Raw genomic sequence first — 15,686 nt, forward strand, 5'->3', positions numbered from 1 at the left:
TAAGGAACAGAGGGTGTAGAGTTCACTCAAATTATCCCGGTAAAGCTAGTCACACCTTTGTTAAAATTAATGTTCATTATGTTATCGGAGGAGGTATGTATATTTGTCTCTAATGCCTGTCTACTACATACCCGACATCATGATGTAATGTTAAGTCATTTCCTTTTATACAGTGTCACTAAATTGTCAAGGCGGTGATGGCATTTTATTTTAGTAGAACTGCACAAAAATTGCTTAAAAGAAGAGGAAAGGTCAGGAATGGCTCAGTTTTTTAGAAAAAACTATGTATTCCTTCCTGACATCAGCCGACGTTGCTTTATTTATTCCTTCAAACAGGTGGTTAGAAACAGTCTTGCTACCTTTTCCCATTAAGAAATTGGAATGCTTATATTTGTGAGTCTATGCTTCAACTAGTGCCACTTTTATAGTAATCACACTTCCAATATCTATGCAAACAGGGATGCTCGATTTTAGTGGAGCTGCATAAAAAGTCGAACTGGTTCATCATTAGGAGCATGTTTTTTCCCAAACCTTTATATCCAATTGGTGGCACTATGAGCTGTTCATTATGAAGGTACATGGTTTCCTACTATCTTGCTACTCTTTTTGTACTGTCATTAGATAGTAATACTAGTGGTTTGCATGTGAATTTATTGGCGGGGTGGACCTACATTGGAGGTGCAGGACAGGATTCAATGATTGGATGCTCAATTTCGGTTGTATCGATTTCACCTCTTCCATCACTGCGAACATGGTGTGGTATATGTTTACTAGCTGCTTGATATTTGTGCAGACAGAGATGTCTGCCCGTTGCTATTTGGCAAACAAACAAAGTGTCCGCAATTTTGGTTGAACTGCACAAGAGAATAGTATAGTCACTGCATGCAGTGCCATTTGAAAATAGACACAAAGATTGGATAGTCACTTTATGGACTGCATAAAAGTAGTACTGTACTATTTACTGGCCAACACTAGGTGCTTCATTGCTTTGGTCTGATTATACAATGGGCATCATTTTCCCTAAGTTAAAGTTTGTATTCCAAAAATAGTCTCGCGGTGTGATCGAGAGAAGACCAAATCATATTGCAGTGGATGTTCCTCCATCATGTGTGGTTCATTCTCATGGTTCCAGCTGTTGGTGAAACCACTTACGTTTGCAAGAGGAATTGTAGACTTGACAAACAAATTTGTCTTTCAGTCTGTACTGAATGTTGGCCAAGAGAAGCATCCATGTTAGTAGGAAGAACAGATGTTTTTTCTAGATCTTTGCTTTTGGAGCTACATATTTGTATATTATCTGTGAATCATTGAGATGCATTAACATGTTGATCTTATGTATGGGAATCGTACTAGTTAGTTTTAGTTGCGACGCAAGATCCGAAGTGTCTGATCTTTGCTTTTGGAGCTACATATTTGTATATGATCTGTGAATCATTGAGATGCATTAACAGTTACTTATTTCTGTTCGCTCGGTGTTTACAAGTTACTGATCGATCACTAGCTAGCCTACAAATGCACTCCTGGCAGTTTTATTTGCGACGCAAGATGCGAAGTGGCAGTTTTTTGAATAAAAATGCCTACCTCTGAAGAAACTAACAAGCTACACTATCGATCCTACACGGATAAAAATGCCTACCTCTAAAGAAACTGACAAGCTACACTATTGATCCTACACGGATAAATAGCGGATCACGCACGTACTACATCCTTTCCGGTTTGCAGGGCTCAATTCAAGAAACGACCTACTCGATCCTACACGAATAAATAGAGGATCACGCATGTACTAGTACCTCCTTTCCGGTTTGCAGGGCTTAATTCAAACCTCTCACCAACCAAGGTACTCCCTCCGTCCGGGTTTATTAGTCCCGTGAGCAAAGCAGCAAGACCAAGGCATGGCAATAATTAACGGCATGCAGAAGTTTAAGCCTAATTAATTCCAGCGATTTACGTGGCTGCATTCGTGCCCTCGGCTGCGACTCGTTGCATGCTGCTCCGCGTACTGCCTGCGAGCAATTCTGAGTGCCTGCATGCAGCCGGACGTAATTAAGGTAGCTAACTGATGCAAAAAAGATACGCTTTAATTGTTGCGGGCTTTTTAAATCCGTGAAATCATTATTGACAAGGAGGGAGATGATTCGAATGCACTCGTTTGACCGCCATGCTGGCGTGCGACCCAGAAGGGACGGGACGGCTCAGTCATAATTTCAGTTTCCCTAGTTTTCCACGGCAAGCTGGCGCGCTAAGCCATTATGCATTGAATTCCGATGACCATTGCGATACCTTCGCCCTATAAGTATTGTTTCCCGGCCTTCTCCAGTGCCACCGTGACCCAACTCGCCATATCCTCATAAGCCCCCACCGGCCCAACGTCGCTCGCCACGTCCGCCATGCCCCCGCCCGTCCGTGGTAGGCGACGCCGAAGGCGGTCACCGGCGGAACTAGTGTTCGGTTTTTCACCAGAAGGCAGACGGGGGGAGGAGGCATTCTATCTGTCTTTAGATGGCAATGCGCAGATAGAGGAGTTGTTAGAGCGCGACCGCATGGCGGAGGAGCAGCATATCGCTGATTTGCGCCGCCGGCGGGACATGGAGCAGCAGCGTACTGACGCTCTGAGTCACGAGCAGAGCGCCCGCAACTGGGCTGACTACATGGAGGCCGGCGCCCGGCAAATAGCCCTGGAGGCTGTCGGGCACACACGCGTTCGCGACGCTGATTTTTACTACCAGCTCGTCAAGTGGGTTTCCCGCTTGGAAGCCGAAGCTTCGGTGGACCATGCCGGCATGGAAAGGGCCAATGCGCGCAAGCAACGCGCCCTATCGCACCTCTGGCAAGTCCGAGGCGAGGCGCAGGACGCCGGTGCCGGCGTTTAGCGTGTACCACAGATGGCGGACGACATCGTCTAGTTAGCTAAGAGTAAGTTAGTACTTGTCTAGTGGGAGTAGATAGTTAACTTGGCTATGATGGTTGTCAACGTGGAAGTTCAGTACTCTATATGTGGATCAGACCTGTTACTTTGCTCTGAATGTTGAACTTTCCGTTTGAACGTATGGAATGGGTTGTTATTTTTTTAAATGGGTTGTATTTGTCCTCCACGGGTTTAGAGGCTGACTTGTGGGCCTAGCAAGTTGACGCGTACACAATTAGGAGATGATTGTACGTGGAGAGGATGACAGCAGGGACCCGCCATGGTCATGGCAGTACGCAAGCAAGTGCCTCCATATTTCAAGCCAATAGAAAATGGCCCCTCCTAGTGGATTTCTGACATCTGAGTCCCATACCATTGTCAATGAAGTCAATAAACGAGAGAATTGCACAACGAGCGGCTGACACCAGGGACCCAGCAGCTCGCCCAGTTATTTTTGTTTTGGGTTCATTTGATAAATGCCTCCGAGAAATGCCACTGCAATTTCCAAACTTTGAAAAATGCCATTTCTAGTGGCATTTTTTGAAGTCTGAAGTGGCGTTTTTCAAAGTTTGCAAACTGCAGTGGCGTTTTTCAAAGTTTGCAAAAATTGCAGTGGCATTTTTCAAAGTTTGGAAATTGCAGTGGCATGTTTATGAATCACTATAATTGGAGTGGCATTTATTTAATTTGTTTTTGAGACGGAAGCAGAGTGTTAACTGGGTTGTGCGGGACACGGTCGCTTGTCTAGACAACCTTTTCTTTTATGTTTACCACAGACCAGCCCAGTAGTTTTTTTTTCTTTTTGAAAATGGCTAGCCCAGTTTTTTTGTGATTTGTCAAGTAAGTCACTTTATCAGGCCTGTTGGGCTGCAAATCTTTCAACACGAGGAGAGCTTCATTCGGCTGGCCAAGAAAATGGCCTATCAGTAATGAGAAATTGATTGTACATTTTTAAAACACATCAAACCGACAATTAGTTTCAAATATCTTTTTTTCATTTCGAGATTTTAAATTGCATTGATTTTTATGGCGTGGACAATTTATTGGATTTTATATTGATATACATTTATTTTTAAAATCAGTCTGAATGTGGCTCGAAATTTTGGGATTAAAAACAGTTCAGACCGCACCGACATATGCAAAATTTTGTATAATTTTTTAACCGTGGCCACAATATGGGTTGTAATGCTAACAAAAAGAATATATGGGCTCCAAAAAAACCCGTAAGAATTAGCAAATGGGTTGTAAACTATTTGAAATAATGGCAGATGGACTATATGCTGTTTTCCACAGATTTGAAGCTTTCCACGAATGGCCTGTATACTGTTGGATGTCCATCCAATGGTCGTCGTGCTTCTTCAATCTCTGCTCTTCCTGCTCTAGCCGCTCAAACAAGCGCCAGCGGGACTGCCTGCTCCCTCCTCCCCGCGGCCGGTTGTGCTGCCGCGCAGACCTCACCGCCCCACCGTACTCCCATCGCTGGCCTAGCCATCCCTCTACTCACCCACAGTCCCACACCTGATGTTATTCTCCGGCGACGGCAGATGAACCAGTAAACCCTCGTACAGTCATACTCCCCTCCGCGTGGGAAACAACTGCCGAGTTTTCCTTGCCTCCGTGTCGTTCCCTTCCTAGGCCTTGCCGTCGTCCACCGTCCTGGTGCTCTCGGCGTGGCGTGGTCAACGACCGACATGCATCTGAAGTGGACTGTACGTGGAGAGGCTGATAGCTGGGTCCATGGCCGCATGAAGGAAATGCCTCCTTATTACGCGCAAAATAATGATTCCTCCACCTGACATCTGGGACCCACCGAAAGGGCCTCTATATTTCGCGAAAAAAAAGTTACCGCCGCTGACAGCTCGGACCCACCAGCTATATCTTCGCACGCAAGGAAGTGCCTCCTTATTACGCCCAAAAAAAGAATACCCCCCTGCTAGCTGGGACCCAGTATAGTGGGCCTACTAAGTTGACGGGGACGAAGGGCTTTGTCAACTTAGTCAATATGCACTTTTCTAGCTCGACTGACCGTACGATGTCCATCCAACGGCCGTAGTGCTTCTTCAACCTCTGGTATTCTTGCTCCAGCAGCCCAAAGCAGCGCCAGTCGTGCCGCCTACTTCTGCCTCCCGTGGCCGGCTGTGCTGCAGCGGAGGCCTCACCGCCCCCATACTAGTCCCACCGCTGGCTAGGCCATCCCTCCACTCCACTCACCCACACCCCCTATTATTCTGCGGTGACGGTAGCGCAGCCAAACCAGTGAACCCTCATACTCCTCTCTATGTGGGCATCCACTGCCGCGTCTTCCCCAGCTCCGCGTCGTCCCCTTCCTAGGCCTCGCCGTCGTCCACCGCCGTGGTGCTCTCGGCGCGGCGTGGTCAATGTGGTCAACGACCGAATTCCATCGGAAGAATACTGTACGTGGAGAGGCTGACAGCTAGGTCCACGGCAGCCGCAAGGAAGTGCCTCCTTATTACGCGGAAAATAATTATTCCTCCACCTGACAGCAGGCACCCACCGGACGAGCCACCAGTATTTCACGAAAAAAACGTTTGCCCCTGAATGCTGGGACCCAATCGACGGGCCACCGTATTTCGCGAAAAAAACGTTCCCCCTGCTATCAGCTCGGACCCACCGGAAGTGTCTCCTTATTACGCACAAAAAAATGAATACCCCCCTGCTAGCTGGGATCCACCTTGGTAGGAGGCTGACTTGTGGGCCTACTAAGTTGATGGGGACGGAGGGCTTTGTCAACTTAGTCAATATAAACGATTCTAGATCAAGTGATCGTACGATGTCCATCCAACGGCTGTAGTGCTTCTTCAACCTCTGGTCTTCTTGCTCCAGCCGCCCAAACAGCGTCGGTCGTGCCGCATGCTCCTGCCTCCCGTGGTCGGATGTGCTGCCATGGAGGCCTCACCGCCCCCTACTATTCCCACAATTGGCCAGGCCCTGCAGCGACGGAAGCCTCACACCGCAGCCGAACCAGTGAACCCTCGTACTCCTCTCCGCGCGGGCTTCCACTGCCGCGTCTTTCCCGGCTCCCCGTCGTCCCCTTCCTAGGCGTTGTCGTCGTCCACCGCCCTAGTGCTCTTGGTGCGGCGTGGTCAACGTGGTCAAGGAACGACTTCCATCGGACGTGGACTGTATGTGGAGAGACTGACAGCTGGGTCCACGGCCGCAGCAAGGAAGTGCCTCCTTATTACGCGGAAAATAATTATTCCTCCACCTGACAGCGGGAACCCACTGGACGGGCCACCGTATTTCGTGAAAAAAACGTTTTCCCCCTGACTGTTGGGACCCACCTGGTCGAAGCGTACGTAGTGTTGTCATTCTGGTCGCGAACGTGTACGTACATACTGGTCGATGTAGAGGCGCGCACGTGTCGTAGTAGAGGCGCACACGTAGCATGTACACGTACGTACATCGGCGAGGGTGCAAGAAAGAAAATACGGCCACGTATGTACATACGGGCAGGGTCTCGAACACCTATCGCGCATACGTACATGGCTGGGTCAGAACGGAGAAACAGCGTCGTCATCGTGTTCATGGGGAGCCAACCGGCTGGGTCAGAACGGAATGTGTGGTCATGTTCATCGGGGGGCTTGGACGGAACAGGCGATGGAAATGAGGCCTGGCGTACCGCACAACGGAGGAAACGGCCTTGTGTTCGACCCGGCCACGTTCGAAACGGGATCCTGTTGATCGGGAGGGGCCAGGCGTACCGCACAATGGAGGAAACGGACCTCCTATGGTCGAAACGGGGTCCTGTTGATCGGGAGGGGTGTGGCATACCGCAAAACGGAGGAAACGGACCTCCTACGGTCGAAACGGGCGTCCTGTTGATCGGGAGGGGTGTGGCGTACCACAAAACGAACGAAACGGACCTCCTACGGTCGAAACGGGGGTCCTGTTGATCGGGAGGGGTGTGGCGTACCGCAAAACAGACGAAACGGACCTCCTACGGTCGAAACAAGGATCCTGTTCATCGGGAGGGGTGTGGCGTACCGCAAAACGGGACTCCACGGGATACTGTTCATCTCCACCGTCGACCTCCTCGAGCCTCCACGGGCTACCGTCGACCTCCTCCAGCCTCCACGGGCTCCTGTTCATCCATCCTCCACCGCGTGCTACTCCACCGGCTACTGTTCAACCACCACTCCACGGGCACCCCTCCACCGTCTACTGTTCACCAGCCCTCCACACCACGGGGTCCTATTCAACCACCCCTCCACGGCCACCCATCCACTGTCTACTGTTCATCCAGCCCTCCACACCACGGGTTCCTGTACATCCAGAGGCAACGCCACCGCTCACTGTTCATCCAACCCCCCCCTCCATGCAACGCTCACTGTTCATCCTAGAGGCAGCATCGATCGGCTTCATTTAGCAGTAGTAGCGAAGAAATCGCTCCATTGGGTTCAGTTAACAGCCATCGATCGATCGCTCGGGTTCAGTAATGCGTAGCCTGTAGTGCAATCGCTCGGGTTCAGTTAGAGCCCAACGCCTCGCTCAGATTCAGTTAGACCCAACGCCTCGCACACACGCGTGTACCTGTACGAGAGAAATGCGCATCGTTCGGCCCCCGACCTCCCACCATAACTGGCAACTCCTCGAAATTTTCCTCCCCCTCGCTTCTACTATGGTTTTTTCCGTAATGGACGGCCCAACGAATGTCATGCAGCTGCGTCTCTGGCCCGCCTAGGACGAAAAGCCCATTTCCTGTCATGAATTTTTGTCATAGAAGTAGGAGCCCACCACATCTATGATGATACCGTGTTTTATCACAATTATCATCATAGAAGTGTCATATGTATGACAGAAAAAAAATTCGTTCAACCCAAAATGTCAGGGATGTGTCTTTTTTTGTAGTGCTTGGTGTTGATCATGTTTTTCTCGTGAGAGAGGCTTAGTCAACAGGTCTGCAACATTCATATCCGTATGTATCTTGCAAATCTCTATGTCTCCCTCCTTGACTTGGTCGCGGATGGAATTGAAGCGTCTCTTGATGTGCTTGGTTCTCTTGTGAAATCTGGATTCCTTTGCCAAGGCAACTGCACCAGTATTGTCACAAAATATTTTCATTGGACCCGATGCACTAGGTATGACACCTAGATCGGATATGAACTCCTTCATCCAGACTTCTTCATTTGTTGCTTCCGAAGCAGCTATGTACTCCGCTTCACACATAGATCCCGCCACGACGCTTTGCTTAGAAATGCACCAACTAACAGCTCCACCGTTCAAAACAAACACATATCCAGTTTGTGACTTAGAGTCATCAGGATCAGTGTCAAAGCTTGCATCGACGTAACCATTTAGCTCTTTGTCACCTCCATAAACGAGAAACATATCCTTAGTCCTTTTTAGGTATTTCAGGATGTTCGTGACTGCTATCTAGTGATCCACTCCTGGATTACTTTGGTACCTCCCTGCTAAACTAATAGCAAGGCACACATCAGGTCTGGTACACAGCATTGGATACATGATAGAGCCTATGGCTGAAGCATAGGGAACATCTTTCATTTTCTCTCTATCTTCTGTAGTGGTCGGGCATTGAGTCTGACTCAATTTCACACCTTGTAACACAGGCAAGAACCCTTTCTTTCCTTGATCCATTTTGAACTTCTTCAAAACTTTATCAAGGTATGTGCTTTGTGAAAGTCCAATTAAGCGTCTTGATCTATCTCTATAGATCTTGATGCCCAATATATAAGCAGCTTCACTGAGGTCTTTCATTGAAAAACTCTTATTCAAGTATCCTTTTATGCTATCCAGAAATTCTATATCATTTCCAATCAATAATATGTCATCCACATATAATATTAGAAATGCTACAGAGCTCCCACTCACTTTCTTGTAAATGCAGGCTTCTCCAAAAGTCTGTATAAAACCGTATGCTTTGATCACACTATCAAAACGTTTATTCCAACTCCAAGATGCTTGCACCAGTCCATAGATGGATCGCTGGAGCTTGCACACTTTGTTAGCATCCTTTGGATCGATAAAACCTTCAGGTTGCATCATATATAACTCTTCTTCCAGAAATCCATTTAGGAATGCAGTCTTTACATCCATTTGCCAAATTTCATAATCATAAAATTCGGCAATTGCTAACATGATTCGGACGGACTTAAGCATCGCTACGGGTGAGAAGGTCTCATCGTAGTCAACTCCTTGAACTTGTCAAAAACCTTTTGCAACAAGTCGAGCTTTGTAGACAGTAACATTACTATCAGCGTCAGTCTTCTTCTTGAAGATCCATTTATTCTCGATGGCTTGCTGATCAACGGGCAAGTCAACCAAAGTCCACACTTTGTTCACATACATGGATCCCATCTCAGATTTCATGGCCTCAAGCCATTTTGCGGAATCTGGGCTCATCATCGCTTCCTCATAGTTCGTAGGTTCGTCATGGTCAAGTAACATGACCTCCAGAACAGGATTACCGCACCACTCTGGTGCAGATCTTACTCTGGTTGACCTACGAGGTTCGGTAGTAACTTGATCTGAAGTTACATGATCATCATCATTAACTTCCTCATTAATCGGTGTAGAAGTCACAGGAACAGATTTATGTGATGAACCACTTTCCAATAAGGGAGCAGGTGTTGTTACCTCATCAAGTTCTACTTTCCTCTCACTCACTTATTTCGAGAGAAACTCCTTTTCTAGAAAGGATCCATTCTTAGCAACGAATGTCTTGCCTTTGGATCTGTGATAGAAGGTGTACCCAACAGTCTCCTTTGGGTATCCTATGAAGACACATTTCTCCGATTTGGGTTCGAGCTTATCAGGTTGAAGCTTTTTCACATAAGCATCGCAACCCCAAACTTTAAGAAACGACAACTTTGGTTTCTTGCCAAACCATAGTTCATAAGGCGTCGTCTCAACGTATTTAGATGGTGCCCTATTTAACGTGAATGCAGCCGTCTCTAAAGCATAACCCCAAAATGATAGCGATAGATCAGTAAGAGACATCATAGATCGCACCATATCTAGTAAAGTATGATTACGACGTTCGGACACATCATTACGCTGTGGTGTTCCGGGTGGCGTGAGTTGCGAAACTATTCTGCATTGTTTCAAATGAAGACCAAACTCGTAACTCAAATATTCTCCTCCATGATCAGATCGAAGAAACTTTATTTTCTTGTTACGATGATTTTCCACTTCACTCTGAAATTCTTTGAACTTTTCAAATGTTTCAGACTTAAGCGTGCGGACCCTACGGGTTCGAGAACTATGTAGACATGACTGAGACACGTCTCTAGTCAATAACCAATAGTAGAACCTGGATGCTCATATTGGCTCCTACATATTCTACGAAGATCTTTATCGATCAAACCGCATAACAACATACGTTGTTCCCTTTGTCATCGGTATGTTACTTGCCCGAGATTCGATCGTCGGTATCTCAATACCTAGTTCAATCTCGTTACCGGCAAGTCTCTTTACTCGTTCCGTAATGCATCATCCTGCAACTAACTCATTAGTTACATTGCTTGCAAGGCTTATAGTGATGTGCATTACCGAGAGGGCCCAGAGATACCTCTCCGACAATCGGAGTGACAAATCCTAATCTCGATCTATGCCGACTCAACAAGTACCATCGGAGACACCTGTAGAGCACCTTTATCATCACCCAGTTACGTTGTGATGTTTGGTAGCACACAAAGTGTTCTTCCGGTATTCGGGAGTTGCATAATCTCATAGTCATAGGAACATGTATAAGTCATGAAGAAAGCAATAGCAATATACTAAACAATCAAATTCTAAGCTAACGGAATGGGTCAAGTCAATCACATCATTCTCTAATGATGTGGTCCCGTTAATCAAATGACAACTCATGTCTATGGTTAGGAAACTGAACCATCTTTGATTCAATGAGCTAGTCAAGTAGAGGCATACTAGTGACATTTAGTTTGTCTTATTTATTCACACATGTACTAAGTTTCCGGTTAATACAATTCTAGCATGAATAATAAACATTTATCATGATATAAGGAAATATAAATAACAACTTTATTATTGCCTCTAGGGCATATTTCCTTCACTTTGAAGCCAGATGTCTACAATGACAAAGAAGAGGGGAGGTCAGACACCCAACTCACCAAGCACTATTGTCCTCGACTTCCTCCTAGGAGCAACAAGCCCGACAGACTATGTCACCTCCAACATCTTCAGGGGGATCGACACAAGATCATTCTTCATTCAAAGGACTCCCTCAAGACCTTGCCGAGCAGTCTAAGACGACGCATTTGGTTTGGCATTAATCCTAATGCAGCCAAACTATCGACGGATCAGTACACTTAGGGTACCTATGAGGTCACACACCTAGCGAACCTAAGTATTTCCAAGGTCAAATTCATGCAGACAGACCGCGACTGTCGCCAAAACAGCAGGAGCATGCCTAGGTTCTCATTTTCGAAGACAAAAGACTCCAACTCCACATGCGCTCAGGGTCTACTTACATTGCAATACACCAGGGGTACCCGACCTCCGGGAAATAAGGCCGCCATGCTGGCCTCGGAGCGCGGTTATTGTTTGGGACGCTCGCTTCTAACGGTGGGCCTCCTCTAGAAGGATATACCATTACTTGTACCGTAAGACATGATTCATATAAAACTTTGGAAACAAGCCAAGTAACCCTACCCCTCATCCACCTATATAAGGGGAGGTAGGGGCCTCCCAAGGAGGCATTGAGCAGATCCAAAACATGTACACCTCATACGAGGCCACATCAATAAAATACATGCAGGATGTAGGGTATTACCTCACTATGAGGGCCTGAACCTGGGTAAACCCTTGTCTCGCATGTACGCCAACATGATCCTCTATGTGCGCTCCGCTCCACGAGGAACCTTGTGCAGGGATCTGATGGTTTTCTGCACCGTCACTCCACATGGGAAGATGCTGCTCATAAATTTAGAACATACACCAATGACTGGCTACTAAATAGGGTGGTCAGTGATGACTCAATATCACTGACTAGACACCTATAACAGCCGGTCCGTGATGCCATATCGTCAATTTGAGGTGGACGGTGCACTTACCACTGATCGGTCAAGACTAGCCTTGTCAGTGTTTAACTGCCTAGGTTAGCTCTTAGAGACTCATACTGATGTCACTTTCGGAGCCCGTCTATGATGAGCTTCATCTCTGACCAGTGGCCACTGATGGACCAATGATGAGGGATTGGTGGTACAATGAACAGAGACAATAACATTGCATCAAGAAATTTCAAATTCTTATTTCAAACCGCACTAAACAGAAGCAACAACACTGCATTTGGAGTATAAAATCTTTGATACAAGAGATACTAGAATAGAAGTTGCCATAATAAATTAACAAGTTCCACGATGACACTCAACATTATTTTTGAAATAAATTCATTCTAGTAATAACAGAGGAAGCTCTTTCTTTACATGTTGCCCTTCTTTCGTCGATGAAGATCCCAGTTTATGCTCGCATGGAAGTAGTGGAGAACTGAAACTTTGTAGAGTATATGTTAGCAACACCAGCTTAAATGCGCCATAAGCTAAAAGCAATTTTGTAAATAAGGTAAACACATAATAACAATGAAAATCTACACTATAAGTAAACTATGGATAGTCAACAAAAAGCAAAGGAAACCAAGTATGCAAATGCGATTATGTTCCCTCCTTTTAGAAAAGGATGGGGCACAGTATCTTAGTCCAAGCATTTTAGGGCTGCAAATGAGAGAAGAATCAATTCTTTTGAAAGCCTTATGCAACTTAACTGGCCATGCCAGGCAAATAGTTTGCATGCAATCAGGTAACTTCACAAAAAAAAACTACGCAGCATATTAAGACTTAGACTGTCCGGTTCTTTGTCTTGTGGTGAATGTATTTTACTATCTGTTGTGATTTTCAGACTTATTTTCTTTCAACTACTGCTCAGAGCCTTTTTGGACCTTAAGACTTTGTTACGTTCTTATTTAATAATATGGTTGCATGCATCGATTGATGCAAAGGCCGGGGGTCAGCCTACTTTTAAAAAAAATCTGTTGTGAGAAACTAGCGGCAAAAATTGAATAAAATTGGTAGGCTATAGTTAGACAAACGGATTATTACAATCCACCTCGATCACATCCATAATCTAATTTGATCAATCAATATGGATTTTGAAGGGTACATCATAACTACACAGATTTCAAAATATACAGATGGACTTTTGTGGAATTTTGCCACTTGAAACATTAGTGTATAGGCAGCAAGCGAACAATTTAAGCGGTAGGTTTCTCAGAAGCGGCCAGAGTAGACTACTGAAAAAGATTGGAAATTCCTCCTCTCACTTGCATGAAACAAAGTGATCTCAATACAGAGCCTCTGATCCAGTCCATATTTAATTTTCATACCTGGTTTGCCCTTTTGCTTGCACAGCGTCCATCGAGCCTCCGAACAATGCTCTCGATTGAGGGTCTGCTCTTCCGATCAATGCGCACACAATCTAGACCAATTTCAATGCATACCTTTACTTCCTGGAGGCCATTTGCATTCAACTTTGAGTATCTGGACGCTATGTGTCCTTCTGTCCAATTTCTACGTACCTATGTAAAGAATTTCAAACTGTTATCCTAGATGACAACATAAAGTTAAACTCTAACATAAGCTTATTGATTTCAACAATTAAATCAGCATGTAGTATTCTTTCTTACTCTTTCAATAAACTCCCTTGCTGACGGTTCATTCTGTTTGGGGTTATTCTTCTCGCCAGTGGTAGTCTCGATGATTAATAGGCCTAAACTATATATGTCTGACTGAGCTGAGATTTCACCTCTGTATAGGTATTCTGGGGCTATGTATCCGCTGCACATAATTAGCAGTGATAATTTAATACGCATTGCTAGAAAGTGAAAATGCAATTTACAACAAAATATTAGAACAGTTCTAGTCAGCGTCCCACAACATTCTGTGTGTTTGCCCGTGTTTGTTCTTGGCCAAAGAGCCTGGAAAGTCCAAAATCCGCGATTTTCGGTATCATGTTATTGTCCAACAGTATATTTTGAGGCTTCAAATCCATATGGATAATAGGAATCCTATGAAGAAAGAGTAAACCATCGCAGATCCCCTTAATTATTTTGAAGCGTGCATCCCAAGCCATGTTAATGGGTTTGTCTGAAGTTAAGGATTGAGTTATTTCAGTAGCTAAGATAGTAGTTCAAGGAACAGAACATGAGAAGGTAATCCATGCTCCAAACATTGTAAAACAACTAAATATTACTCCGTCCGTATCAAAATATAAGACATTTTTTGTACTGGAGTAGATGAGACTAAAATAGAAATTTATCATCACATACCAAAAAGGTTCCTCTGAAGGCTTCCCATAGGTAAATATTCGTAGCAGAGTAGGCTTTCATAAACATCTGCAACAATATATCTTCCATTGTTTTGAACAACCTTCTTTTGTCCTTCATGGCAGTACCCAACCAACTTTACCACATTCTTATGGTGGAGAGCCATGATATTTTGAACCTCATTGGTAAATGCTTTGTCGCGTGCAACCGGTGCACTCTCCGCAAGCTTCTTCACGGCAATCCTTTGGCTATCTGGCATAACTCCCTGTTCAACCTCAAAGATACCTTTTCAGCAAACATTGTCATTTTTGTCAACAAATTCCGAGAATGCAAAAAGTTGTCAAGGCATGAACATACCGTGTAAACCGTTCCAAATGCACCCGTACCAAGAATGCGCTGGTCTGAGAACTGATCTGTGATAGTCCTCAAGAAGTCCAACGGCAGTTCCTTGGGTAATGTGCTTAGAACAGTCTGATTGTTCTCCTCGGTATTGCCTCCTCCAGCGTAAGTGGCCATTTCTGATGGTATGACAAGCGATGGATGTGAGCTGCTGCAAGCCATGGATTTATCAAAACAATGGAAATAAAATCTACCGTTTTTAAGAAAGGAAAAACATGTGTAAAGCCATAACATCTTGTTTTAATTGAGCTATAAGCATGGTTGTGCTACGATCATCTGAAAAACAACAAGGTTCTTAATAGTACAAAGCACAACACTGACCTGGAGAAGATGGAACACTTGAGGTATGCTGCTATAGATGCTGGGAAGGGGGCAGCGAAATGGGGTTGAGGCTTGTGAGATGAATGATTTCGCTGCTAGCCGAAGGTGCATATAAATGAACCCAACCAGATCTGGATTCAGTTGACTTGACTTGACTCTCCCTCGAGTCTTTTCTCTTTCTTTGAAAAAAGAAAACGCGGGATCTGTAGCGCGTGAGGACCTCCACCGTCTGCCTCTGGGGTGGACGTCGGCATGTCCGTGTACACTGCGAGGTGTACGATCCAAAACACGGTCTAGGCTAGTTAGCGCGTCTCCAGTAGTAGAACCGCGTTGCTTCCCTTTGGCAAAAACGAGAAAGAGGCGAATGCTGGAGGGTAATAAGCCAGCCCAGCCCTCATCCGGTGCATAAGAAATACGAGAAAAATCCATCGAAAGAACAAAATCGGGGCGCCAGAAGAAGAAAAACGGCCGTTTGTGCCGCCCTCGGCTCAGACCAGCCCACTCGGAGCACCCGAAGGCTCCGATGTGGTCTCGCCGGCATGAGCCAACAACAAGGGAGCACACACAGATCTTTAGTAGAATTTGATCTTGCAAGAACCTTTTATATTTTAGATATTTTTTTCCTCCGAAAAATAGGTTCAGAATTCATAAGATCCACATACATAAACTTCATGATAAAGACACCTTTAGTAGTTAACCTCCTTTGAAACTTATCTAGCATTTTAGTTACTCAAAGTTCGTTTG

At 45.5% G+C, this 15,686-nt stretch overlaps 1 pseudogene; it reads right to left on the minus strand.

Moving 5' to 3' along the window:
• Window positions 1-12,169: 12,169 nt before the first annotated feature.
• On the minus strand, window positions 12,170-15,012 carry LOC119295228 (annotated as a pseudogene).
• Between the last annotated feature and the right edge of the window lie 674 nt (window positions 15,013-15,686).

This window comes from Triticum dicoccoides, chromosome 4B, assembly GCF_002162155.2.
Source record: "Triticum dicoccoides isolate Atlit2015 ecotype Zavitan chromosome 4B, WEW_v2.0, whole genome shotgun sequence".
Classification (NCBI taxonomy): domain Eukaryota; kingdom Viridiplantae; phylum Streptophyta; class Magnoliopsida; order Poales; family Poaceae; genus Triticum; species Triticum dicoccoides.